Raw genomic sequence first — 27,295 nt, forward strand, 5'->3', positions numbered from 1 at the left:
TTCCGACCAGTCATCGGTTAGTCTTTTTATCGTGATGACGTGAAGCATCGCAGACGCGACGTAGGTTGTCGGCCACTATGACACACTATACGAGATGAAACGATCAAATCTTGCGTCCTGACGCCCGTTGTCGTTTACGAATCCCCACAACACCCTACGTCAAACGGATCGTGCCAAAATCGGGCTAAAATCGTGTAATCTGAACCAGGCATAAGAGTCTCTGACTCACTCAAACTAAAAATTTTAGGTTTTGAAGACTATGGGGGCAATTACTTTTTCACAGAGACAATATTTGTAATTTTTGACTTTTTTATAATATGACTGATTTATGAATTATATTTTGGACTTTTCACATAATGACAATTGTGTTGTTTCCCAGGTTTCCTATGCCTAAATTTTCATTGTGATTACTTTTTTCACACCAAATGTACTTGAATGTGCATACAAAGACCATGATAAATACATATTTACAATCAACAGAACAAGTGCACCTGATTCTAGCAAGGTTTTTACAACTACCTCAGCCATATGCTTATTGGTGGAGTGGATGGGTGGAGGGGGCAGGACTGATGGGCAGTTTGCCTGAGTTCAGTGCACAGCTGCAGGGCCTGCGGGCAGACAGATAGAGCCCCACTACAGCAGGTGCTGACATTAATGAGAGTGATAAACCATGAGAGAGAATTTATAAATCAGACCAAACCCTCTGCTGGCATCTGCCCATTCTGCTGACCTGTGGTTAAATAAACCTATTATGAGGGGAAGAGTATTTGTTGACAAAAATGATGTGGAGCCAGATTCGCCATTTGAGGTTATTTCAATTGTCAGGTAGGCTTGAGGTTGAGATGAATTGTTGTTTTTGAGGCTGTTGGAAAGCCATCAAACATTCTCAAACTTAATTAAAAAAAAATGAAGAAAATAAGCTCACTTCTGTCTTTTGTGTCACCAAGTGTTTGATCAGCTATCTTCTGAGATTGGAGAGTAAACTGTACTTTGATGAATATGAATGAAGATTAAAAAGTGGAGGAGCAGAATATGGCCTCTGTGTTTGTACGGAGATCCAAAAACGTCTATCAGCATCACTTTTTATGTTAGCGAATAAATGAATGGTGCTATGAATTTCTGAAGAAAACTGTGAGAATAGGAACCATTAGCACGGCACATATCTGTGAACACCACTGCACAAATGTTTAAATGGAAAAATGAGTAAACCGCTAGACACTGCACTTGGTAACAGTGTACTAAAAGCCATTAAGCTATTAGGAAACAGACGCTCTCCTGAAGGATACACTGCAATGACCTTTGTGAGAAAATAAAGTGGTATAATTAAATAAATCAGATTAGCTATATGATGGCTAAAACAAGATTAGAATTGCATAATTACTGACGATTATTACTCTTGACACTGTAATTATGATTATTAATACTGATTTGATTTGTAGTTAATAATTATTTTGCGCAGCCTCAAAATAATTTACCATAGTTTCTGCCAAAATACTACCCTGGAAATCCGTTGAATTTGCTCAGCGAGTTTACTCTGGCGTCGAGTAATGATGCTCATTAAATATGCCCTTGTATCCGAGCTGCACCAATCACATCTGTTAATCTGATATAGGCGGGCCAGAGGCGAGCTAAACGGATGACGACAGTGCTGTGACGTCAAAGTCATTAGTAAACATTGCAAGATGGCTATGGATGAACACCAGTTGTTTGAAACGGCTTTGGCCGCTACAATGAACGAGTTTGACTTGGCTTTTTATCTAAAAGAGGAACAGAAGACGGCGCTTGAATCGTTCCTTTGTAAGAAGGGCGTTTTTGCTGTTTTACCGACCGGATACGGCAAGAGTCTAATCTACCAGTTAGCTCTGCTGGTAGCCAAGCGTATGGGGCTTGTTGTGATTGGTCGTAGTGTTATCCAATTGCGTGCAGTGAGATTTTCAAATGCATGCTTGGTGCCGCCCCTCGAGCTGGCCAATTTTCATTAGTCGATGCCAGACCATTAATATTTCAGATTTAGGTCTGGATTTCCAGGCAACCAAAATACTAGTGTTACTAGAGTTACTAGAGATGCAAGATACATTGACAACATTGGTTATAGGGTTATCAGGTGATATTGGAAATATAAATGCTGATATTGGATATATATTAATAATATAGATTTCCTTTGCTGTCATCTAACACTCACTTAAAATGAATCTTTAAAAGAACTAATGAAATAACACCCTTAAATGTAATGTTTAGAAAATCTCAAAATAAAAATCCATTTTCCATACTGTACATTATAATGTTGTGATGCTTGAATTCACTTGTAGTATTTAAAAAAAATAATTAGCGGCTTATAGGAACTGGAAAATTTTAAAACATTTTTATATTGGCGTATCACTATAACAATTGCACATCATATTCTTCATGTAAGATACAATCAAAACAAGGTGAGAATTAAGAATTAAAAGGAAAAAAAACGGTGTAAACAATTATACTTATACATAGTTAATCGCAGCACCCATTATAGTAATCGTGATTATTTTAGATTTACCGTGCAGCACTAACTGAAATTGTCACATACTTTTAGAGAGAAAGGGGAAAAATAACCCGGAAGCTGGCATGCGTGCTTATAATCCTTTGCGTCACTGACTTAAGCCGGGAACACACTTAACGACTAGCTGAAACATTCTAAGACTGAACTGAACACACTTACAGACTGTTTCCAACGACTGGAGCAGATTTTAAACACCAACTGTGCACAACTGTCTCTGACTCGGTGCGTTTGGGCATGATCAGTCGTAAGTATCAAATTACATTCATAATCAGCCTTACAGTCGTAAAAGTCTGCATATCTCCCTTCCATAGGGTCTGCATCAGCTGACCACAGTTATAATTCTGCCCCCCCTTTCTATCTGTGCACAAAGCTGAATGTGATTAGTCATATCTCATGCCATATCTCTACTGTCATGGTCATGGATTGGACAGTCTGGAGGACTTGAACTCGTCTTTGTTCAAATACACATCGAGTGATAAACTACACTGGGAATAGTGATAGCAGTTAAACGATGGAGCACATAATAGCTCCATATGGCTCATCTAAATAAAACAACCATAAGCTGTCAGAGCAGAGCAGCGGCTCCATGGAGCGGCAGAAAGGTGGAAGCGCCAGAGGACGCCTATGATGTTTAGCCTTCCACGGGGCCCAAGGTCAAACGCAACCCTGCATCTGGCCAGCCATCTGCTCCCCGCAGCCGGCCGACAGAGCCTGTCACCACCAGCTCTGCTCTCCAGCCTTGTGGGATGCGTCTTGATCTCTAAGGGATATCTGAGTAGACAGGGGGCATGAGTAAAAGGGCCTTGCACAGGTGCTCTGTGATGCATGTGTTTCCAGCTGATTTTTTCCCACTCTTCATGTCAAGTCTCCCGTCTCATCTGTTTTGTCTTCTCTTAAGTGATCTCTCTCCGATTTTGTCATCCACTTGTTTCTCTTTTTCAATGCGTTTGAAAAACTCCCCGTTACCCTTTCCAACTGTGATACTTTTCTATCGTTTGTCGCCTGCTCGCCATGAGACTTGATTTAAACAGATTGTCTGACAGATTGTCGGATGTTTCCTTTAAATTATATTTGTATGCTTCTAAAAATCAACAGACGCTGATGGCCTCGGGTGAATAGTCCAGCCAAAATAATGAAGTTGGATGATATTTCAATTTTCTGTCAATTCAAATCATTGTCCTTCGGAAGGGCTCAACTCCACTTCAAGCAAATTTTCAACAAAAGAGCAGGACGCGAGGAGAAAACAAAATAAATTGTTTAAGTGACTTTCACCAATTCAATAAACTTATTCCCACAGGTTATTACCTCAAAAGATGATCCAATCAGACAGCAGGACTGCAGTCGTTTGAGGATAAAGGTCTGGATCACTTAAGAAAGCTGAGACATTCTTCAACCGACCTAAGAACAAAGACAACAATAATTGATCAGTGATGAACACCAGTTTTGATTTGACCATTATTTTACTAGGGCTTAAAAGTTTGGGGTCTGTAAGATGTGGGTTTTTTTTAAGATTAATTCTGAAATATTCTTAAAAATTAAAATAACCTTTTTTTATTTCAGTATATTTTAAAATGCAATTTATTCCTGTGATGGCAAAGCTGAATTTTCAGTAGCTATTAGGCTATTCCATTCTTCAGTTTCACATGATCCTTCAGAAATTTCTTATTATTATTAATGTTGAAAACAGTTGTGCTGCATAATATTTTTGTGGATACCATCACACCATAGTTTCTGCTACATCTGAAGTACGTGTTCCTATCTAATATCTCCACAGACACACAAATTAGTTCTTTTCATTCATAAAATGTCTGTTTGTGTGATCACCACCAGTTAATGAAGCTATAGACTGTCATCCCAGGACTGTGACACTAAGATACAGATCCAAAACTAACAGAACGAGCGCTTAGAGAAAACAATGTCTTTGCTGAGAAGATGATGAACGCGCTTTTCACTTAACATTCATAATGGGCAGATTTCTAACCAAATCTCTACAAATCCCCCATCGGAAGCTGCCCAAATCTCAGGGCATCTCAGAGCGCAATCTGCTCGTCCAATCTGCTGTGTGAGAATGAGACACTAGCTCAAGCCAGCTCCTTACTGACAGCACCCGTGTCTCAACAAATCTCCTGTCTCAGCTGCATCTCCTTATTCTCTTGGTCAGTCTGTCTGCATCTCTTTAGCAATTATATGTAGATCTACATCTTCTCTCTATGTAGGCTACCTTATTCTCTGTCTCTCACCCCATTTTACATAAAGACAGGCTGCAGACACAGAGGAAATGCAATACTGCAACATCTTGTATCACCAGAGAGTAATATGAATTACAAAAAAAGAAAAATTGATCTAATAACAGCCATGTTTAATATTGCAAAATGATTCTCAACTTGCAAATCCCCTCCAGGGCAATGTGAATTAGTTATGCTCATGTAGAGCGGTCTCTTAATTCAGCAAATTCTGCAGCACTACCTGCATTTGTTAAACGGCTTTCAAATGGCTGAAGTAATAATGAACAGAATGAGAGTGTGAAAGTGGCTATTATACAAATATTACATACAAGCATTTTTATCATTTGTTTTTCAATTTAAATTTACAGTCTGAAGAGTGAAGACAATCACCTGGTCAGTGCTGGACACAAATCTTCTCTGCATGTACTCAAGGTAAAAGACTGGATTTGGGTGAAATCCAAAGATCAGTGTGGAAAATGCAAGATTTTTTTTAAGGGACAGTTCTCACACACACACACAAAAAAAATGCAAATTCTGCCATTATTTTCTTCCTCTCAAGTTGTTCCAAACCCATATGTTGTTTACTTTTTCAGTGGAACATAAAAAAGGAGATATTTTTGGTGCATCTTCACACAGTGACCATGTCTGTTAAAGTCACAGTGAAACAGATATAGTGACAGATCTTTTCTTTTGTATTGTGACACATCAGAGCGTATGCGTCACATATGAGAAGTCTGTTATCTTTACCAGAAGTTCCAGTTATGACATTTTGATTAAACATTAAGAGGTATAATCAAATTAAAAAATCTAAAACATTTAAATCGAAACATTTGCACAGATAAATTGTTCACAATAAGATATAGAATATGAATTTACATTTTTATGCCAACTTTAAGCTTAAAAAAAAAAAGTTTTAAAATTAGTCAATACAACGTGTGCTATTTTCCAAGTCATATTGTGAGGAACAGAGCAACAGACCAACACTGTTCCTCAACAAAGGACATTATTCACAAACTATCTTCATCTCAAGTGAGCAAAATAACTCAATCCACTGTCTGCAACCCAATCATTAAGTTGGATTCAAGAAACGGATCAATCTAATTCGTTCATGACTTGTTATTTTGTGCCAGTTCTTTCCACTGAGCCTGTTGATCCTTTCCACAAATCGAACAAAACAATTTGTTCACGAATACGATACGACTGATTCCACTCTCTAGTTCAACTCACTGACTCATTCAAGATTATTAGTAAATAAAGTACATTTTGTTCCATCTTTGTATGACTTTTTTTTAAAGCATCATAAATCCAAGCGCAATGGACTTTACACCTTCAGAACCAACACCTCAAAGTACACCATGTCTGGATCAATGCAAAAAACAAAAAAACAAAAACAAAAAAAAACATCAGTTCGACTACTGCTGAGGAATAGGAAACCTGATCTTAGATCAGCATTTCAACACAAAAATGTTTCTCCAAGCACAGTCCTTGTAAACCCACAGTCTGCAGCGTGCAGAATACAAGTGGCGCTCCGCCAACATTCCTCAAAGGCTTTTAAAGCACAAACCCTGATAAGAACCCTGGCCAGCTGGTCAACCTTCGCTCCTTACAGTTCACTGCGAGGCTGTCGGGGAGGAAAGGGCTAACATCTAAACCATCCATCCTGTATTTTTTCCAAAACCTTCATCTAAAAACCTCATGCTTAAAAGTCAGAGTGTACATGATGCTGATACGTTTTACATGACTTTCAGCCAGGAGCATACTGAATAGAACCAGAGAAAAACAACTTAAGTGCATGAATAACAGTATATTTAGAGGTTACGTGATGCTTTTTAGGAGTTCAGCCAGAGACTTACTGGAGTTGTGTGCCACTGCAGACTTCAGTATACATTAGGAGTTCCATTTAAATAAAACAGCACTATTACATTATCCAAATGTCTTTCACATTATTTAAACGCTTGCAATTTAGCAGATGCTTTTTCTACAAAGAGCCTCACTGTTCAAAAACTAAAAGGACAGGACAGCCAGTTCTTGTGCAATAATCTGGAGTTATGCATATTGATAGAAAAATAGGAAAACAGGTTTGAGATCTTCCTCTGGTCACCGCATGGTCCGGAATTTCCGCATTACCAAATATCACTACCATAGGAATATCATAGACTCTTTATGGATTGTCATTATTGTTTCACTCTTTTTTCCTGCTAGTTTTCACAAGCAAAAGTTGCTTTGAAACTTTTATCTATCTGCTTTTAAAAGTGGGCATGTGGTCATTCAGAAAGAATCTCACCCAAGTCTAAATTTATATCCAAAGGAGAAAAAAAGTGGGAAAAAAGAAAATGCTGGAAACGTTTATGACAAAACAAATCTGAGTGAGCCATAGGCAGCATTCCAACATCTATGTGCGTAGATTAACTGTAGAGAGTGATTTTATTACTCCAGCTTGGCTTGGTCTTCCTTTTTTTTTTGCAACTCTGTACTCAAGTACTGCTGCTTATTTAAATCACACTCCAATACAGCACATCTTAGCTATAGCTTTCAATGAAAATGCTAATTTTTGGCTTCTCCTTAGAATCTATTTAAAGACACAAAACAAATCCATCCAAACCGCGAGGAAATGTGCACAAGCTGAGTTTCGTCCAAGCTGAGAGAAGTTCCTGAAAGGAACGTCTGATTCGCTGAGCCGCTGAAGTTTGATTTAGTCAGAGAGCCTGAGGCGGGAGGTCTCATCATCCCAGATCAATCTCTGGAGAGTGGAGATCACCGGGGTGTACTAATGATAAATAACGCATGGACATCATCTCACCAAAACACACAGATCAGGATAAACACACACACACACACACACACAACTAAGATTAATGTAATGCTGAGACTAAATAATGCTTAAGTCTCTTGTCTTTAATGATGTACTGATTCTGTCCAATATGATTAGATACAATATTGTGTAATTAATTAAAAATAAAACACTAAAAACTAACAATCATTTTTAAAGGGTTAGTTCGCCCAAAAATGAAAATTCTGTTATTATTTACTCATCCTCATGTCGTTCCAGATTTTCGTTCATCTTCGGAACACAAATGCAGATTTTAAATGAAATCAGAGAGATTTCTGTTCCTCCATTGACAGTCTATGCAACTACCATTTTGACGCTTCAAAACTTTCATAAAGAAATCGTAAAACTAATCCATATGAATTGTAGTCAATTTTCTGGAGACACAATCACTTTATATGATGAACAGTTTGAATTTAGGCTTTTACATCATGCATTCCTAGTTGTCTGATGAAACTTTAGTGAGATGATCACAGATGATCACTGAATGGTCCTCGCTGAATACCAAAACAGGCATCAAAAACACCAATCAACACAAACAAAGATCTCCGATTGCAAAATGTCATCAAAATTAGTTATCTCCATCCCATCCACTAATGTTTCCAACCACTTTTAAAACCTTTACCACTTGCCAGGAACAACTTGGCAGTAGTTGTTTCCGTTCCCCAAAAAAAGCAGAGATGTAGGTCAGGTTTCTATTTCAGCTCAATTGAGGATGTCAGGCCACCATTTCCCCCTCTCTCTCCATCTTTTTTCCCCCTCTCAGAGTGCAAACGATTTGACCCTGGTCATCTTCCACCTTCAACTTCCCTCTGGAAAAAAAATCAATGGCTTTGGTATTCAAAACACATTGCTCCTGCTTAACCTTTGACCTTTCGACCCAGTCAGGCTGTGTCAGGACTCATGAAGAATATGTAGACTTTGTCTAAAAGAGGTCAAATGATTTTTTTTTAAAAAGTATCTTCACTTAAAACACTGCAGGGTGGTCTTGATGCAGCCTGGGAGGAAAGCATAGCACCTTAATTTTCACTGGAAAAAATAATAATCAAACTGAAATGAGTCATTCCAGGAGATCAAACTTTTAGATTAACATATTCCTTCAGCTGCTAACCTGAAATCACACTATACACGCAGTGTCGCTATCTTTCTCTCGCTCTTCTTTTTTATATGAGACCCACCAGGAGACTATTACGACAGAATAATAGCTGTGGAAACGATTTTGCTAAAGAAACATAATATTATTAAAGTGAAGTACAATCTGCCATTGTCCCTTTCCCATCTGCTGGTGGTGTGTGATATGAGAGATTTATAGAGCAGTTCAGCATGTTAGTTTAACTGATGGAGCATTCTGTGTGTTAATAACCTGCCGATCGTCACAGAGGAATGAGATTAGCTCTTCCCGTCTATCTACACGCTATTATCATGCTAATTGAGAAATAACCAAAAAAAAAAATCATCTAAATCTGAACTGAAAGCAGCGTTGCTGTACCGCCAAGCGCTATGGTTAACTGTGGCTGAATGGTTTGCTCAGCGAGCTTTTGAGGAACACATTCAATGGTCACGTAGCCACCAGTTAATTAACAGGGCATAAAAGGTAAAGGATCCTTCTGAAAGGTCTTGCCCATGTCGTAACCTCAACACAGATATTTTATTTTTTCAGATTCTTATAAATTATGCTACCATTTAGGGCTGCACAATTAATTAAAATAAAATAATAAAAAGGAGCTCCAGATACAGTATTTTAAGCAGCTCTGAAGCTGAGTGCTGCACAATTTTCTTATAACGTGCCTTTTAATGTGAGTTAATGTGCATTAATGTGCTTATAATGTGAATTCTGACATTTACAAATTTCCTTTACTCAAGTCATTATACAAATAAATAACACGAGTCACAGAAAAGGAAGAGATGTCAGCAATGTAACAGAAGAAATTATGACAATACATTACTATTAAAATTCCAATATTCAATAATAATATTCATATATGTGCATATATATAATATATATATATGTGCATATCATTTGTTTCCATTGACAAACTGTTCACTTATTTATACCCAATATGTTGATTGAGTAAAGGTGGTTAAAAACAAATAAATAATAAATATATAAAATATATGATATTGCTAATATTAATTTAATAGTAATGCTGATACTATTATTTTCTTTAATATTTGTTTTTTCTTACTCTAGCCAAACAAAATATGAGATGTGAATGTTTATTATATCACAATTCAAATCGCAATTGCATTATTTCCCAAAAAATATAATAGTATTTGTTTACCAAATCATGCAGTCATATAGATTATCCATGGTGGGGGGAAAAAAGAGGCTGCAAAAAAGGGCTTCACGTAGAAAAAACGACCTCAAAAGCCAAATAAATAGGCTTGTAAGCCCATTTTCACCCTATATTTAAGCTCATATATTCCATTTGACACACCCTAGGGAAGAAGTCCAGTTACTGTTAGTATATGATGATTAGATACACTGGAGATATTTTTAGGGGATCCGTCTGGAGGGAGAGGTGGATGGGATGGGGGCAGACTTCATTATTTCATGGAGTTTTGAACGCCCCCAAGTAATATCCACTGTGATCACTATATATGCTGACACAAGGGAATGGAGAGAGAGAGAGAGAGAGAGAGAGAGAGAGAGAGAGAGAGAATGAGAATATCTGGGTATATGCCTGTAGTGAGAGATGCATTAGGGGTAATATCAGTCTCTGTGGTTGAAATGTGTTTATGGTGAGTTGTTTTTCATACATCAGAGATTGCTCCGCAGGGATGAGCTGCAGGCCAACACACAGATAATGTGAGAAAGCAATAAAGCGAGATCAAATGAAGCAGCCTGGAAGCACTACACCAGAAATGTGTGTGTGCGTGTCTGTGGGAGAGAGATATTTGCTGGTACCTGTTATATCACAAATAGCTTGAAAGGATAAAAGACCAAAAAAGACTGTGATGTACATGCATTTCCCTTCCCACATGCACAGTTGAGTCATCATATGGTTAACGGTGGGACATACTTGTGGAATCTGAGGCGGTTGTGGGGTGGGGGGGAAGGGAGTCAGTGAGCGCTCTGGCTGAGGGCCAGGGGGGTTATTTTATACCCCTTCCCCAAGTCTCAATTTTGGCCCCCATGTCCACAGCCAGACCTAAAAATAACCCCAGTCTCTAAAAGAGCGTTTCCAGAAACATTGTGCGAGAGGGGCGTCTGTTTCTAATCTGAAACTCAACAGGGTCCAAACCAAACCCAGGTTATCTGCACACGCTCACAGAAATTGCCTCAGACGTACAAAGAAGATACTGAGCTTTAAACCTCAGATCCGCCTCTTTCTCAGAACTGCACGAGAATGCCTTCGTCGTATCTACAAAGGTCATACTAACTTTCTATTTATAGGGGGCTTGGAAATTGGAGGGATTCGCAAACCGCACTAGTGGTGTACACTACAGTACAGAGTTCACACTATAACACACCTGAGGATGAATCACACACACACAAACAGACTGTGTTACAGTAATATATTTGCAGGGCTATTAGCAGGTAGGACTGGTTTACGTTATTTATTATGTGTCAAGAGTTTTATTAAATGAACAGTTCACACAAAAATGAAACTGAAAAACTGTGTCATCATTTACTTAATATCTTATAGTTTCAAACTTGTATGACTTTTTTTTCTTCTACAGAAGACATAAGAAGAATGATTAATGACAATAAATGTCAATAGGGTTCAAAACAATCACACTGGACCCCATTGCCATTCACTGAAAAAAAAAAAAAACCTGTTTGGACATTTATTAACAATACCTTCTTTTGTGTTCCAGAGAATAAAGAACATTCATGGTTAGAAACGACATGAGGGAAATTAAATGATACATTTTAATTTCTGGATGATGTTTATGATAGAAAGACATGGACAGATGTTTAAGGTTGACTATCCGCATTAATGTGGAATTCAACTGATATGCAGGCACATGTATGTGTGTATATTGGCTAGTGTACAAAGATTTCAAAATGGCTCATACAATCAGATTTTAGAATCTGAAAAAAATCCTTTTTAAATAATAGATTTATTGTTTAAGTGTTACATAATGTGAAGCCGTTTTTGCATTGATGACAGACTTGATTTGTGTGAATAATCTTATCTTTTGGTTTACATCCATCAAGATCCAAATAAATCAAATGAAATGAGATCCCTTTTATTTCCGAAGAATTTCAACAGATTATCCAAAAATAGGCATTACAGCATGTTTGTTCAACATTACTCTTCACTGAATTTCCAGTAAAAACAACTATATCTACTGTCACACTTAAAATTCAATTTAGATATGCATGTAATTCTCATTGTATTAGATATTTATGAAACCGTGTTGGCATCATGGTTTTCTCAGAACTCGCATAATATTTCTGTGCAAATTTACAATTACCAATTACCATTGGTCCCAAGGTGACTTTTAGAGGATATATGCTTCACTAACGTTTGGCAACCAAAAAGTGTCCAAACACTTTGTCTTTAACAATTTATCTGTATTATAATTCCAACCTAATTTATTTGGACAGTTTTAAATTCTTCTAAATAAATGTGACTAGGTTTATAATGCAAAGACATTCATGCATTTATCATGTGCCCAAAAACTTTTTATATTTGTGTGTGTGTATATATACAGTGAGGAAAATAAGTATTTGAACACCCTGCTATTTTGAAAGTTCTCCCACTTGGAAATCATGGAGGGGTCTGAAATTGTCATCGTAGGTGCATGTCCACTGTGAGAGACATAATCTAAAAAAAAAAATCCAGAAATCACAATATATGATTTTTTAACTATTTATTTGTATGATACAGCTGCAAATAAGTATTTGAACACCTGTCTATCAGCTAGAATTCTGACCCTCAAAGACCTGTTAGTCTGCCTTTAAAATGTCCACCTCCACACCATTTATTATCCTAAATTAGATGCACCTGTTTGAGGTTGTTAGCTGCATAAAGACACCTGTCCACCCCATACAATCAGTAAGAATCCAACTACTAACATGGCCAAGACCAAAGAGCTGTCCAAAGACACTAGAGACAAAATTGTACACCTCCACAAGGCTGGAAAGGGCTACGGGGAAATTGCCAAGCAGCTTGGTGAAAAAAGGTCCACTGTTGGAGCAATCATTAGAAAATGGAAGAAGCTAAACATGACTGTCAATCTCCCTCGGACTGGGGCTCCATGCAAGATCTCACCTTGTGGGGTCTCAATGATCCTAAGAAAGGTGAGAAATCAGCCCAGAACTACACGGGAGGAGCTGGTCAATGACCTGAAAACAGCTGGGACCACCGTTTCCAAGGTTACTGTTGGTAATACACTAAGACGTCATGGTTTGAAATCATGCATGGCATGGAAGGTTCCCTTCTTAAACCAGCACATGTCAAGGCCCGTCTTAAGTTTGCCAATGACCATTTGGATGATCCAGAGGAGTCATGGGAGAAAGTCATGTGGTCAGATGAGACCAAAATAGAACTTTTTGGTCATAATTCCACTAAACGTGTTTGGAGGAAGAAGAATGATGAGTACCATCCCAAGAACACCATCCCTACTGTGAAGCATGGGGGTGGTAGCATCATGCTTTGGGGGTGTTTTTCTGCACATGGGACAGGGCGACTGCACTGTATTAAGGAGAGGATAACAGGGGCCATGTATTGCGAGATTTTGGGGAACAACCTCTTTCCCTCAGTTAGAGCATTGAAGATGGGTCGAGGCTGGGTCTTCCAACATGACAATGACCCGAAGCACACAGCCAGGATAACCAAGGAGTGGCTCTGTAAGAAGCATATCAAGGTTCTGGCGTGGCCTAGCCAGTCTCCAGACCTAAACCCAATAGAGTATCTGTGGAGGGAGCTCAAACTCCGTGTTTCTCAGCAGGAATAAAAATTCAAAATAGCAGGGTGTTCAAATACTTATTTTCCTCACTGTATGTATGTATGTATGTATGTATGTATGTATGTATGTATGTATGTATGTGTATATATATATATATATATATATATATATATATATATATATATATATATATATAAATAACTCAGTTGCACGATACAAGGTTTTAGTCTGCGTGCCCCAATGCACACACAAAATAAATTGAACTTCTGCTGTGTTTTGGGGTTGATGAATGCTAGTCCAGGTTGAGTGACGGGTGGTGTTGCGGTACCTTGAGATTCCACGGCCTCTGTGAGAAGGAGAATCTCCTTATCTTCAGGCTGTAATTTCCTGCTCCGTTTCACTCTTTAGAGCCATAAAAATTTTCATTTTAAAAACATGCAGTGAGGCAGTCAAGTCATTTATCCAGCACTAACTCTGATGAGCGAATTTCAGATGCTCTTTATAGCTGCCTATAAAAGTTACAGTAAAACAAAACACAAACAAACCTGAAACACTCAGACTTTTAAAGGTCACCGTCATGCGAGTAATATAAAACACATATATAAAAGGTTTTTTTTTCTCCCTCAGAGAATGTCAATAATGCTAAACGCTAAATGCTAAAAGTTTTGCTTTCTCTGAGTCACGCTTGTTTGTGTATCACCATTTGTGAGAGTTTACTTGCTTCCATTTTGGGAGCTTTGTGAACTTTTTAAAAAACAATCGGCAGTTCCAGCATTAAAGCAAACACAGAATCAATAACCAACGTTTAGTGAGGCTGATTAGTTTATCTCAGAGATGTAGCAATATTAAAATTCTAGCTGATACCAAGAAGCTGATGCTAATTATTACACCAATACATTTACACTATTTGTTCTAAATAGTTTAAATGTAAAAAAAAATCAATTGTTTTAAATGCTATAAATGAATTCAGGCATCACAACATTGAAAAACAGTATTAAAAATAGATATCCCATTTTGAGATTTGCTAAAGATTACATTTAAAAGTGTTTTTAAATTGTAGTGTTTTTAAAGACCAAATTTGTTTAAACTGTCATTATATACCAATACATAATTAAAATGTAAGTACTCTGAAAAAGAGAGTATAAAAATCGAGTGTCTGTAGTCCTCTCAGGGCTGCAATAAACACCGCTACTTATTTCCATTCGGAACGAATGAAATGATTGGCTGAACGACTGTCACTCTCCCTTGCTACCATGGCTACCACCCCTGCTGCTACAGGAGCTGCCCACATGCGCGCACCCGTTTGACTCGAGGAGGGGAAGAGGCACGGAAGCTAGGAAGAATCACAATTATGGCAGAGAAAGAGCAGTCAAAATTCCCAGTACCTGCATATATAGTCAACGAAGGCAAACAAGGCAAAAAAAGGAACTAGTAAGGTAGAAAGGTAGGCTACTTGTCTCCGGAGTGTAATGTTAGTCCTCATAAGAGCCAACAGTGCTTTCATCGTGGAAGCTCTTACATGCAAAACACCGTATACGTTATGAATCTTACACAAAATGTACCTTAATCACAGTGTAACTGATGGTAATGGGAAAACGTGCATCAATGCAACCTGTTTTTAGCTTTGCCTTATGTTACTAGCTCGTTACCGAATCAAACTCAATATATTTTAAACTTTACCAGTATCGATATGCTAGCTTGATAGTGAGTACTAACAGCCATGTTAGTTGTTTATATTCATAATGATAAAGTTAGGTATTTTATTACATGTGATTCTGACATGATGTCACTACATGCACTGCGTTCCTCTCCGCTCGGCGCTGGCAAACGCGTCCTCCTCCAGCTAAGCGGTCGGCATCGCGCGTTCATGCGTTTTGGGGGCGTGGCTTTGGAAGGAGCCCAGAAGGGAGGGGGTGGGAGTGAATGGAATAAGTAGCTGTGTTTATTGCAGCCCTGAGAGGACTAGAGACACTCGATTTTTATACTCTCTTTTTCAGAGTACTTACATTTTAATTATGTATTGGTATATAAAGACAGTTTAAACAAATTTGGGAAAAAGTTTTTTAGAAAAATCCTGCCTAGCCTACCCTGCCTTTAAATAAGTAAGCAATCTAAAAAAAAAAATCATATAATAATAATATAGTATAGTATAGTATAGTATATGAAATAAATTTAGTAAATTAACATGCACAATTAAATTTAGTAAATTAACATGCACAATTAAATATCCAATATCAAACGATACAAAAAAACTAACCCCCAGTTTCACAGACAAGGCTTAAGCTAGTCCCCAGACTAAAATGATGTTTGAGCTGTATTAACTGAAAACCCTGTCTGTGAAACCAGGCCAAAATGTCTTAATAGCAGTCGTGTTTTATTTATTTGTACAAACTAAACCCTCATAGAAAAGTCTTTAAATTCATCCCACAATTTTAAAAGTGCATCTCGAGACCCCTGCTCCCCTTCTGTTGTGCGCAATACAATAACCAGTCTTATGTAAACACCCCCTAAGAAACCCATCCAATCTTCCATCAGGTGAACCCGAAAGCAGGTTAATTATCCAGGGCTTCCAGTTCAGTCAACCCACCGACTAGTTGATTTAAAAAATGTGAAGTATTGCAAATCCCTGGAAGGAAGCTCTTTAAATCAGATTCCATCGTCTAAATTCATTAGAGGGTGATGAAAGCAACATAAATGGCTTCATAATATCCTATATCAGATTATCCATGTATGAACAATGCTTAATCTTCCACCACAAGTGGGAAGAACAGTTAACATTACCTATTTCCCGAGGCATTCTGGGAAATAAACATATTATAAAGGAGCCCAGAGAGTTCAAAACCAGATTAGAAAGTTGAAGGCTCACAACAATTCCAGCACAAGCAGGTAATCAATGCAGCAGGAAGAGTTGTTCCATTATAAAGTGATTAAGAGATCATTTAAAGCACAATCAGGAGCAACCCCAAGCCCACCACCCTGGAGTGAGACAATCAATAACCTGTATGTATGGAGAACAGTAATTAAAACCGAAAGCTGCAGTTCGTAATGCAGGTTGGGGTGGGAGAAGGAGGGGTGGTGCTGGCTTTGGATGGCGGTTTGAGGAGGAAAGCTGTTCTGGACACACTTGCCCGTGGAAGTGAGCTCAGCTTTGAATTTTAGCATTCCAATGTGACGAGTACAAAAAGGTGCCTGTGTGGAGTCTGGAGGCTGAGGATATGGTTGAATATTCAAATGAGGTAAAACGGAGTAATCATGACTCCATAATCAGGTGGAAAACGAAATTCGCTAGAAAAAAGAAATAATAAAAACAATGACACACACCAGCGATTTCACATGGTTATCACTCAGTCTCCATTTAGCTCGCATTACTCAGCTAGTCTTCCATTCTTAAAGATGACAGTTTGTGTAGGCAGCAACTTTTTTCCTCATGAATCACAATGCGTGCCTGACTATGTAATCCACATGGTGTTTTTTGTTTTCATGGAACCGACAGAAAAAAATTTATGATATTTACAAGGTCAAATGTCTCACCTATTTAAAGACAGGTTTATAACTGCTTTTAATTGCAACGTGCAATACATAATGTATAAGTATCCGCCATAAATGTAGATTTTTTTTATTGTGCGTGCTCGTTTTCACTACATTTCAGTAGTTTTATTTCAGTTACCTTTGACATCATCTATACCTCACTTAAAAACACTAATTTAATAACACTATTGAATGTAATATTGAGCAAATCTCATAATGATCCATTCTTTATGGTGTATATTATAATATTTTGATGCCCAAAACTACCATTTATACATTTAATAGGTGCATTCATACTATTAATAAATTATTAAATAAATTCAAATGAAAATATAAGATAAAAATATTATTCAGGTAATCCTTGTAATCACAGTCTAAGCGACAACAGCTTTTGATAGAAAAAATGCAATCGCCGCCATGTCATCTAAGGAACAAAAAACCCTTGCTTTGGACCTCAACAGACATCTGTTGGTGATGAGGATTTTCAAATGTATTTTGTCTTAACTTGCTGCACCTACACGCAACTCATTACGCACATGGAAATGAATGAAACATCATTTGTAATTAACAAAGCTGTTGTACTCAGCAAGCGAACGGCCTTTCGTTTTTCTGCGTGTAATCTCTCTTAATTTGCAAACATATCTCTGTCTTTGTGTAGTGTCTGGACACACTCCATCTCAGCGTGCTTTGCAGGAGTGGCCAGTTCTCTGTCTCTCTCCATCTGTGGCTGCTGTGGTTCTGCGCGTGATGTTTGACAAGAGGTTAAAGTTTCTGAAAAATGGCTTACAAATCTGCTGGAAGCCAGGCAGTGTGTCCAAAGGCAGAAGGGAGCTGAGGGCTGAGGCCTGTAACTCGCTCTCAGTTTTACATCACTCTTTTTATTTATTTGACTAGGTTTAATGCTTACTCACCCAGGATTCGCAGCCCAGATCTAGTTCTGCTACTAGTGAAAGCACATGCTTCAACTAACACCTCCAAAGGTTGGCCATTTTTCCCCCAGTAATAAAGCTAAGAAGAGTTTTAAATGAAAAAAACATTTTCAGACAAGAATCAATCACTTTATGCCACAATACAAACATAATTTCCTCTTCCCAAATCAAACTGAACTGATTATGTGCAGGAAAAATCAGAGGCCTTATATGCAGAAAACCTTTCAGATTTGTAAAACTGTAGCTCAGAAGTTAGAACCAGTGCAAAATTTCACATAGAAATCCTAGTCAGCGGAAGATTGTGCGTACATGCATCCCCACCCCGTCTGATCCCCAAATCAACCATATGAAGCTTACAGCACCTAGTTTTACTATGCATATTCTGAGCTGCATATAACCTCCATATGCCCATCCATGTGATACTACTGGCTTTAGCCTTACAAGACACAGACTAAATGACATTTGTGCTGTCACATTACATTGCTAAAATTATTCAGTATTCTTGTATTGTTTTAGAATAGAAGTAAATTTAGAATTTAAAAATATTGTAAGAACGACTGATCTATATAAATGACCGGATTGCTCATGACATCATAAAAAGTGAAGCCACCACGCTACCATACTGGTATTTGTTCCATCACATTCTATTGAATTAATAGGAAGTCATCTGATAATATCAATTTCTGATGATATTTTTTGTATATTCAAATTTCTATTTCTGCTAATAATCCCAGATATATGTCCATGCTTAAAGTCCTCCTGTGGTGAAAATCTAGCTTTTAATGTTGTTTATATGTCTATGTGGTGTTTTTAATATGCTTTAAGACAAACCATGTGCAAATTCATAAGTTAACACCATTGCTGAGTATTTTCTCTTTAAAATGGCAGTGAACCAAAGCAGGCTCAAAAACGCGGTTTGAAATCGCTGGTGTTTCTGATATCACAAATTACCTTGTAACCAATCACGTCAACGTGTGAACGACAACGAGTGGGTCTCTGAGCTGGTGTGAGTGAGTGGAGACAGGGCTAATTATATAGAACCGCGTATACTTAAATGAGGCAAGGGTGTAGACTTACATTCAAGCTATTTCCAGGCATGAAAAAAAAAAAAAAAAAAAAATTCCAAGGAAAAAACGTTTAAATATGTAATTTTGGTGATCAAAGTTGAGCTTTAAGGGATACAATTATTGACTACAGGGGGACTTTAATATTTCCTCCATATTTACTTACATAAAGAAATACATTTTGTGTGAAGTCAGTTACCCGTGTCGTCAGTGTGCAGTAGACACACCCATCTTAATGATTTCTATATATCGCTTATCCTGCCCAAAAAGGCCATAAACATTACATAACATCCAGTAACAATTAATTAACACATACATAATAATCCTGTCCCACAAATACGCTGCAAATCAAGTGATTTTAGTAAAGGTTTTGGCTGTGTTGTAAAGTTTTCTTTCATCGAAGCAGAGACCAGGAGACAGTTGGGATCGCGTTCAACGGAAGTTATTCTTTATTGAGAACTCCGCTGTACGTTGCTGTAGTACTTCCAACATGATCTAACTCTAATACAGTATGCATTGTAGTTATATATACATTCCAAGGGGGAGGGATTACATAGAGGTGGAGATTCTGAACAAAGCATGCAAATTAAGTATACAGGTTAAGGTAACACCCTAGACTGAGGGTCTGGCCCATCCTAATTCAATCAGCATAAGGCTCCAAGAGCCATTTGGGTCCGAAAGCCATTTGCAGAACAAAAGGTGAGATTCTCAGTGAATCATTCGTGTGCTAATCCCATCAGTCTGACAATAAGGAGAGAACAGAAATTGCAACTTTGCTGAGATCTTAACCTTAAAAGATTCTTTACCATGATGTTATGTACAGAAGCATATTTGAAATAGATTCTTAAATTTGTAACCCTTCAGCTGTAAGCAATGATGTCTGTCAGGACAGTATGGAAGAACATGGAACATGGTATGGAATACCAATATGGCAGCTCGAACACTTCCGTTGGCTTTCCACCTGTTGGCAGTTTAAAACGCAGTGAGCAATCCAGTCATTTATATAGATCAGTGGTGTGAACGCTCAGTCTATAGTGTGAGTGTGCAGATGAGTGGTACATATTTCACCAACTTTTTTTTAATTTTTTATTTAAATTCTGATTGAAAAAGCATACACACATTTCACTTCCCATTTTGTGCATGCAGAATGTTTAAGTCAAGTCACCTTCTTTTATATAGGCTAGCGCTTTTAACAATATGGATTGTTTCAAAGCAGCTTTACAGAGATTATAGGAAATTACCGTAACAGATTGTTTAGGCTTTACAACAGCTCTGGATAAAGTTATTCTCCAGCTAAAGTTAGTTTTGATTGATTGATTCACTTCCGTTGCAAAGATCATTAGTTATAAACTTAGGGGCCGCTAACACAACACCGTTCTAACAGAAAAACCCTTAACGCGCTCCGCCTATCTGCACAAAACAGTGCCTGGTGTAGGCCTGTCGCGATAGTCAATAAATCAATTAATCGCACGATAAAAAAAATGAGCTCGGTAATTTTTCCGGCCGCGATAATTCCATTTGCATGCTTGTTTGTTTTCCTCGTCTCTATCTCTCTCTACCAAAGAGACTGAAGGACCACTCTCGGTTCCTTCGCGTATATGAGGAGTGAACTCTCTTGTCAGTTGCATGGTCTTTGTGTGGGGAGGCGGCGCGCGGCGCTTGTCAGTCACATGGTCTTTGTATGGGAAAGCGCCGGCGGGACTGCTTGCAGCGACTGCCGGGAGAGAGAGAAGACGCTAGTTGTGAGTTGGAGGGAAAAAAAGAGAAAAAGATGGAATTGGTTTCAAAGCCAAACGCGACAGCGAGCCCGATCTTATGAAAATGCGTATCTATACAACGAATGTTATTTCTCGTGCCATTTATACGCCAAAAATAGTTTTTGCGTGCATATGATACGCGATTTTATGGCGTGTAATACGCACGCACTCCTCACCCCTAATCCTAACCAAGTATTTTCAGTGCGTACACGTAATAAAGTGCGTCTCCGTCTTCCCGACAGTACACAATCACTCGGGCGTTTAGTCGACAAAGTAACAGGAGGACAGTGCAAAATGGTGTGATATGGCCTGTTGAGGCTTTTTTTAGTTGTTTACAAAGGTCCTAACTGGCAGTTTTGCCTGTTATGGAATGTATCACTATTTATGTCTGAGCCTAATGTTTAATATTTTTTTAAATGCAATTTTGTTTACATCCATTTATTGTTTTTGGTATTTATTCAAGTGAATTTTTTTGTTAACAGACACAGAGTCCATTGCTTTTATTGTTTTTGGTTGTTTTGTTCATTTTTTGTGGATATTTAAAATGTTTTGGTGTAAATGATTATCCGTTGTCTCTGCGCAAACCTCAAAAACGCAAATCCACGAAAAGCAGACTTCACGCATATGCACATTACATGTTCAGACCAAAGGTATGTGCGATTGAATATATATGTGCGCAGGCATGTAGTCCTTCTTTACAAATCAACCCTCAATAAACTACTTGTCTGGCCTTAAAAATGTATAATACAATCCCTTCCCTTCCCTCAGACCCCTGGTTGCTTTATTTGTTTCCTAAACAAAGATATTATGGCTGCTAATTTCAACACTTACAATGAATTGTCCATTTAATTTTATATCAATATAACATATTGACTCCATAAACAGGGCACGCTATGATTGTTCAGACATTTGTTGGAGAACTGGATGTTGTGAAACATGTTTTATCAACATCAGTCAGTTTTTACTGAAAAAATGAAAAAAAAAAATGAAAAAAAAAAAAAAACGGGACAAAAATCACACACAGCACCAGCATAAATGCTCTCAAGTAATGGACTCGAGCATGCAGGCTCTTCACCTGACAATTAAAAATGTGAACCAACAAGCCTTTATACTAACAGGTGATTAATCAAGGATCACAAGACCTAAAAAAAGTGGGAAAAAAGAAAAGGAAGAAAGCCATGGAACAAAAGGCAAAAGAAATACAAAATACTAATACAAATACTAACAACAACAACAACAACAACAACAATCATAATAATACCTGCATAAACCAAAGAATGCATAAACAAACCAAAAGGTTTCATGTTTCCAAAATAAATTATTAATGTGACCTCCACGCTGTGAACATTTGACTAATTCTATTCCTAAATATTGTTGAGTGGAAACCGAATGTAAAATTAGCAAAGTGCTGAGCTACCGGACTTTGATTTCTAATGGCGCAACTATGTCATCATCCCGAAATGTTTTTTGGAGGTCTAGCCTACTAGTTTTACCCATTTAGCAATGCAACATGCAAATCACATTGGCAGTTTTGCACGAATTAGTGCCTCTTATTCATTTTTTTAATTTCAGTATGAGGATGCTTAAAAGATTTTTATAAGTTAAATTGTTGACAGTAACTACATCTACAAATGCCAAAAGGTACTTTATTATTATTATTTTTTTAAAGTGAGTGAGGGGTTAAATCAGCTCGAATCAAAATATTACAAAGATTAAGTGGTCTCTTGTATACTAGGCTAAACGTGGTAGTTTTTCAAAGCATTTCTTGAGATTAGGGTCAATGTCCACAATATGCCAATGTTTAAGTTTTAAGTAATGTGATCCTTGATTAATCACCTAGTATAAAGGATTGTTGGTTCAAATTTTTAATTTTCTGATGAAGAGCCAGCGTACTTGAAACGTTACCTGTGTGAGAGTCCATTATTAAAATTCAGATAGTTTTGTTCCGTCTATTGCTATATGGTTATCACTGTCAATCAAAATCAATTGCACATTAAAATATGGTTGTCAGTCCAGAAACTTTGCAATGTGTAGTTTGCAGCATGAAAAATACAATACAGAAAGCGAGCAGAGACCACGTCCACTGCTATTATAAGCTGCACAAATCTATACACAAAGCTGCACTCCTGCGATAACACCCGTTATCGTTTACTATGTTTAGTAAACTCAAATATCCAAGTTGTGACTTATTTTCACATTTCAAGTTAACTAATATAAAATTAAAATTAAGGCAGCATGAACATGGAAGCGTTTTAAAGCAGCCAGCTATCAGCCAAAACTTCCTGCATATCCTAAGATTATAAGCCATGCTACAGACTTTCTGTTGTGCACCCTAAGATTTTTACTGTCCCAATCTGGCCACCCCATTAAAAATATCCTGTCAGCTTGCCTCAGACTCGAGTATGAATAGGACTGGGACTTGTTGAAGATTTTAGCAGAATTACCTAAAGTGTGAACGTGTGACGCATTAGCATCATCGACCGCCAACCACTTCATAGCAAAGTTTAACACAACAATGCCATTCATTACAGCAGATTATGGAGGCCTGACAGAGATGCCATGACCTCTCAGCTGGAATCTTACATCTGTACAGCTATTTAGCATTCCTGTATTTGCATATAATGCCGGGACTCCCAACTTCCGGAGAGGTTCATAATGGCTGGAACGCCCCAAGTTGTACCCACCCAGAGAGAGGTGGCCAGGTTTGAAGGCCAAGGCAAACTGAGCACGCTGCCATGCTGGGGTTGGCTGCCCCTGCAAGAGGGCTGCATAATGGATGATGCCGAGGCCCTGGGTCTGACAGGTAATAATTCACTCCCCAGGGGTATGAGACCCCTCACTGGACTTAGGCAGCCAGGCAGGAACAACAGCTCTCATTCCACTGCACCCCAACTGCCTCATAACCCTCCTCTCCAGGTGCATCTCCAGCTATTGCCTACCCTGTTGCTACGGGTTACAACAATCAACATGAAATATGAGGGGCCATTATACTGCGGAGTGAACTCCCTAGAGTAACTAATTGAAACCGATCCATTGTGTCTCACAGCTGGTCCAGAACAGGTAGACGATAGTTGCTTAGTTCACATTCAAATGTAGAGAATGAAATGAACTGCATCTGTTCTATTCTAGAGTTTCAATCCATCATAAAAATTTCTATGAATAACTAAACCAGGGTAACAAGTCTCAAAAGTAAATTGTCCTCATCTGATGAAATAGGGAAAAAACAACAACGGTATGATGGCTTTGATCCAATTGTGGCACCAAGGTTATTTTAGCTCTCATTACCTATAAGAGCCATTAGGAGCGCATAGCCATCCACGGTGCACGACTGGCATAACATCATTTAGGGCAAAACTACAGCAATGGAAATTGGAAATAAAATTACACCCAGGCTATATGCATCATTACCTTACCTAGAGGAGGCCATGATGGGCTGAGACAAAACCAGAGGTAAATTCAACGGGAAAATGTCTCCCGTGTCCTGTATATGTCTGACCATCAAAGATCTCCTTCTAGACAAACAGGTTAATGATTATAGAGGATCATTAGGGTTTAAACAAGGCTTTTAACCAAAACAAGGACTAGAGATGTCTGTACCTTTGCTTATTCCGAACAAAATTGGCAGCAAGATTGTTTTGCTTCAAAATGACAGTTAAATGATTGAGAAATATTCTCTGTAAAATAGCCAGAGCAATCTGCGAGCAATGTTATTTGGACCCCAATGTTCTTCAAAATATCTTCTTTTTTTTTTGTGCTCAGCAAGAGAAAGTAAGAACAAGAGAGCGTTGACCTCAAACAATACGAAAGTCAACAGTATATTCAATGGCAATTGTAATACATGAACATATCTAAAAGTCTAAAAATCAGCAAAGTAAAGCAGAAAGAAAAGCTATTTAAGTGGAAAACATCACACTCTCTGACTGTATTCATAATACTGGAACCCATTAAAATTCTACTTGGGCCACTTTAGAATTACTGGTTGAATATTTTAAGAGCACTTATATTGCAATTATGGACCAAACCCACTTATTAAATAACAGTTATCAAACGTTTTTTTTAAAAAGAAAAAAATACCAGACGAAAATCTCTAATGATAGCTTAGTGAGCAATTTATTATTCAATAACACTTAGATGATTCAAGGCAACCTCGGGGTAGATGCCATAAATATACCTCCTGCACCCGGAGGGATGAACCCTCCAATTGCTTACGGCTGAATTTTGCAGGGAAACGCGTTTTAAGAAAGCACGGTCAAACATTAAGCGATGCTTAGGGCAAGAACAGGGCTGTAGTGAACTGATCTATAACAAAGGTACCAGCAATGTACTCAAGTAAAGCATTTGTGTTATATCTTGTGCATTACTACAGATGCTTTTGTATTTGATGGATGACAGTCATTGCTCACTTTATGGACATAAATGGACGACATACTGTGCGTTTTATATAGCTAGCCTAGTTATAAAAATATACCCTCATAATAGATTTTTTAAAAAATAACCCTGAAAATCAATTACAGTGGTCAAACATTGTCCTTTTTAAATAGCTAATTTCTGGCTGTGCTACGAACAGCATAGACTGACTGTTATATTATAAAGAGATTTCTGTTTCACTTTAACCAAAGTCAACCTTTAAACTTACGACAAAAATACCACACTAACTATTAAGGATGTTAAAAGTACAAGTAAATGTTGCTTTTAAACGCTCATGCGCGTGCACTCAGCTAGAGTGCTTGCGTACTCGACTGCGCACGGCCAAATGCACTTCTCCGTCAAAATGCAGTTTCTTGGCAAGATATTGGACATGGCTTTGTCTCAAGTGAATGTACACAGAGACGGGACGAAAAAAAATCTGCATATGTCAAAATAGATCTGTGCATTAGGTCCTGCAGTTTATATGCAGCCTAAACCTCCTGCAGTCCATTATAACACTGAAAAATATTGGCAAGGAAAAAAGAAAATCACTACCTCACTGCTCTCATCTGGATAACTTTAAAGCATTAGCTTTAATGAAGCCCACTACAGATATCTAGTGGAAAACGTCACGCACTCTTTGTTCCTTAATGCGTTTCTTTGTTCTCTCTTCATTTTGTTTACTTGTCTTACTGAAGTAAAGTTAAACTTAACTGAAAAATAGTCGAAGGCTACAAGCCATTTTGTTATTTAGATTTAATTAATTTGCACATTAAAAATAGTTCAATAATGAAACAGTCAGGAGCCTGTGATATTTAGAATAGTGAAATTTAATCTAATGAAGTGTGACAACAATAAATAAAACTCTGTTAGCTAACGCATAAAAAGAAATACAATTACAGAACTAGGTTTGGATATTGATATGACATTTATTTATTAACTATTCAGTGGAAACAATCATTCCAATTCCTGCACTATCGAAACGATAAATGTTCGTAAGCGTAATGAATTCGCCGCCACACTGCTGGTAAAGGTGCGCAACACGCTGAATGAAGATCCTACTGCACTCTCAGCTCCGTGTCCAAGGCCAAACTCCTCTAAAAACCACCGACCAGCAGTCCAAAACCAGCAAGTCTATCTCTCTGGACCAGGATACTACTCTCTCTCTGTTCTACCATCCGACTGACTGAGTGCTGCGCGTGTTGTCTAAACAACCGAAGGCTTTCGTGCAGAGCTTGTAACCGCAGACACGGTAAGTGTTTCACGTGCAAACACTACAGGTTTGACTGGATAACGGAGATTCTTCACATGTCATTATGTGTTTCTCAACATGACCAATGTGTGTTCCACGTTGTCAACAACTATGTCACAGCATTTAAGATATTGTAAGTGGACAACCCAGCGGTTTTGTATTTAGGTGTGCAATCAAGACCAATGCATACATGTAGGGTATACACGTTTGAACTACACCTAAAACGAGAAAAAATAACAAAAAATATAAGCAGTAAATCAGATCAGAAACGCACTGTCTGTAGCAATAAAGGCTGCCTTCATGTAGGCACTGACTGCAATATTTACCGACCTGAAACGATACCTGCTTATTTTCCCCCAAACTGTGCAAAATATCGCAGTGTGTTTCCATCCTGCATAAACTTCGCTGGCTGTCACGGTCAGAGTTTAAATCATATAAACAGACGCGAAGAAAAACTTCCAGCAAAGGAGAAAAACAGCTCGTTTACCTTTGCTTTCTTTTTTTAATTGTCCTTTGTGCTCGTGCAGAGGGTTGATTCCTTGCAGACGCGAAGCTCGTCCGTGATGAAACAGACGAAACGGAAAAGCTGGTTGTTAGTTTAATGTTCCCTCAATTGGTTCATTGTCTTCATTAATCGCATTGGTAAGTGCGGAGCACCCCTTGGCACACAGTTAACACACGCCTATGAAAAAGCAAGACTGCGCTAAAACTCTATTACATTGTGAACGATCGCTCGCAGGCCACACCCCTGGTTTTCGAGTGACAGGTCGCTTGTCCAATCAGTAACCGCCGAAGTGTTTTGATGGTTCTCTTTAAAAGTTTGTCATAAACCCGCCCAAAACGTGAACTGTTTGAACTGTAGATCCTTCCTTGTACATGACTAATAGTCCATTACATGTCCAAAACAG

The 27,295-nt window shown here is 38.1% G+C and overlaps 1 protein-coding gene across 3 annotated transcripts in view; it reads right to left on the reverse strand.

Moving 5' to 3' along the window:
- sema6cb (semaphorin 6Cb) overlaps positions 1 to 27,087 on the reverse strand; it is a 155,038-nt gene extending 127,951 nt beyond the window's left edge. For all 3 annotated transcript variants that reach the window (XM_084088151.1, XM_084088150.1, XM_084088148.1), the window contains exons 1-2: positions 26,875 to 27,087; positions 3,842 to 3,934 (exon numbers count right to left, since the gene is read on the reverse strand). The gene's annotated coding sequence lies outside the window, so the exon portion shown is untranslated. The remainder of the gene's footprint in view (positions 1 to 3,841; positions 3,935 to 26,874) is intronic.
- Between the last annotated feature and the right edge of the window lie 208 nt (positions 27,088 to 27,295).

Source organism: Abramis brama, assembly GCF_963993115.1.
Source record: "Abramis brama genome assembly, chromosome: 17".
In the NCBI taxonomy this organism is placed as follows: domain Eukaryota; kingdom Metazoa; phylum Chordata; class Actinopteri; order Cypriniformes; family Leuciscidae; genus Abramis; species Abramis brama.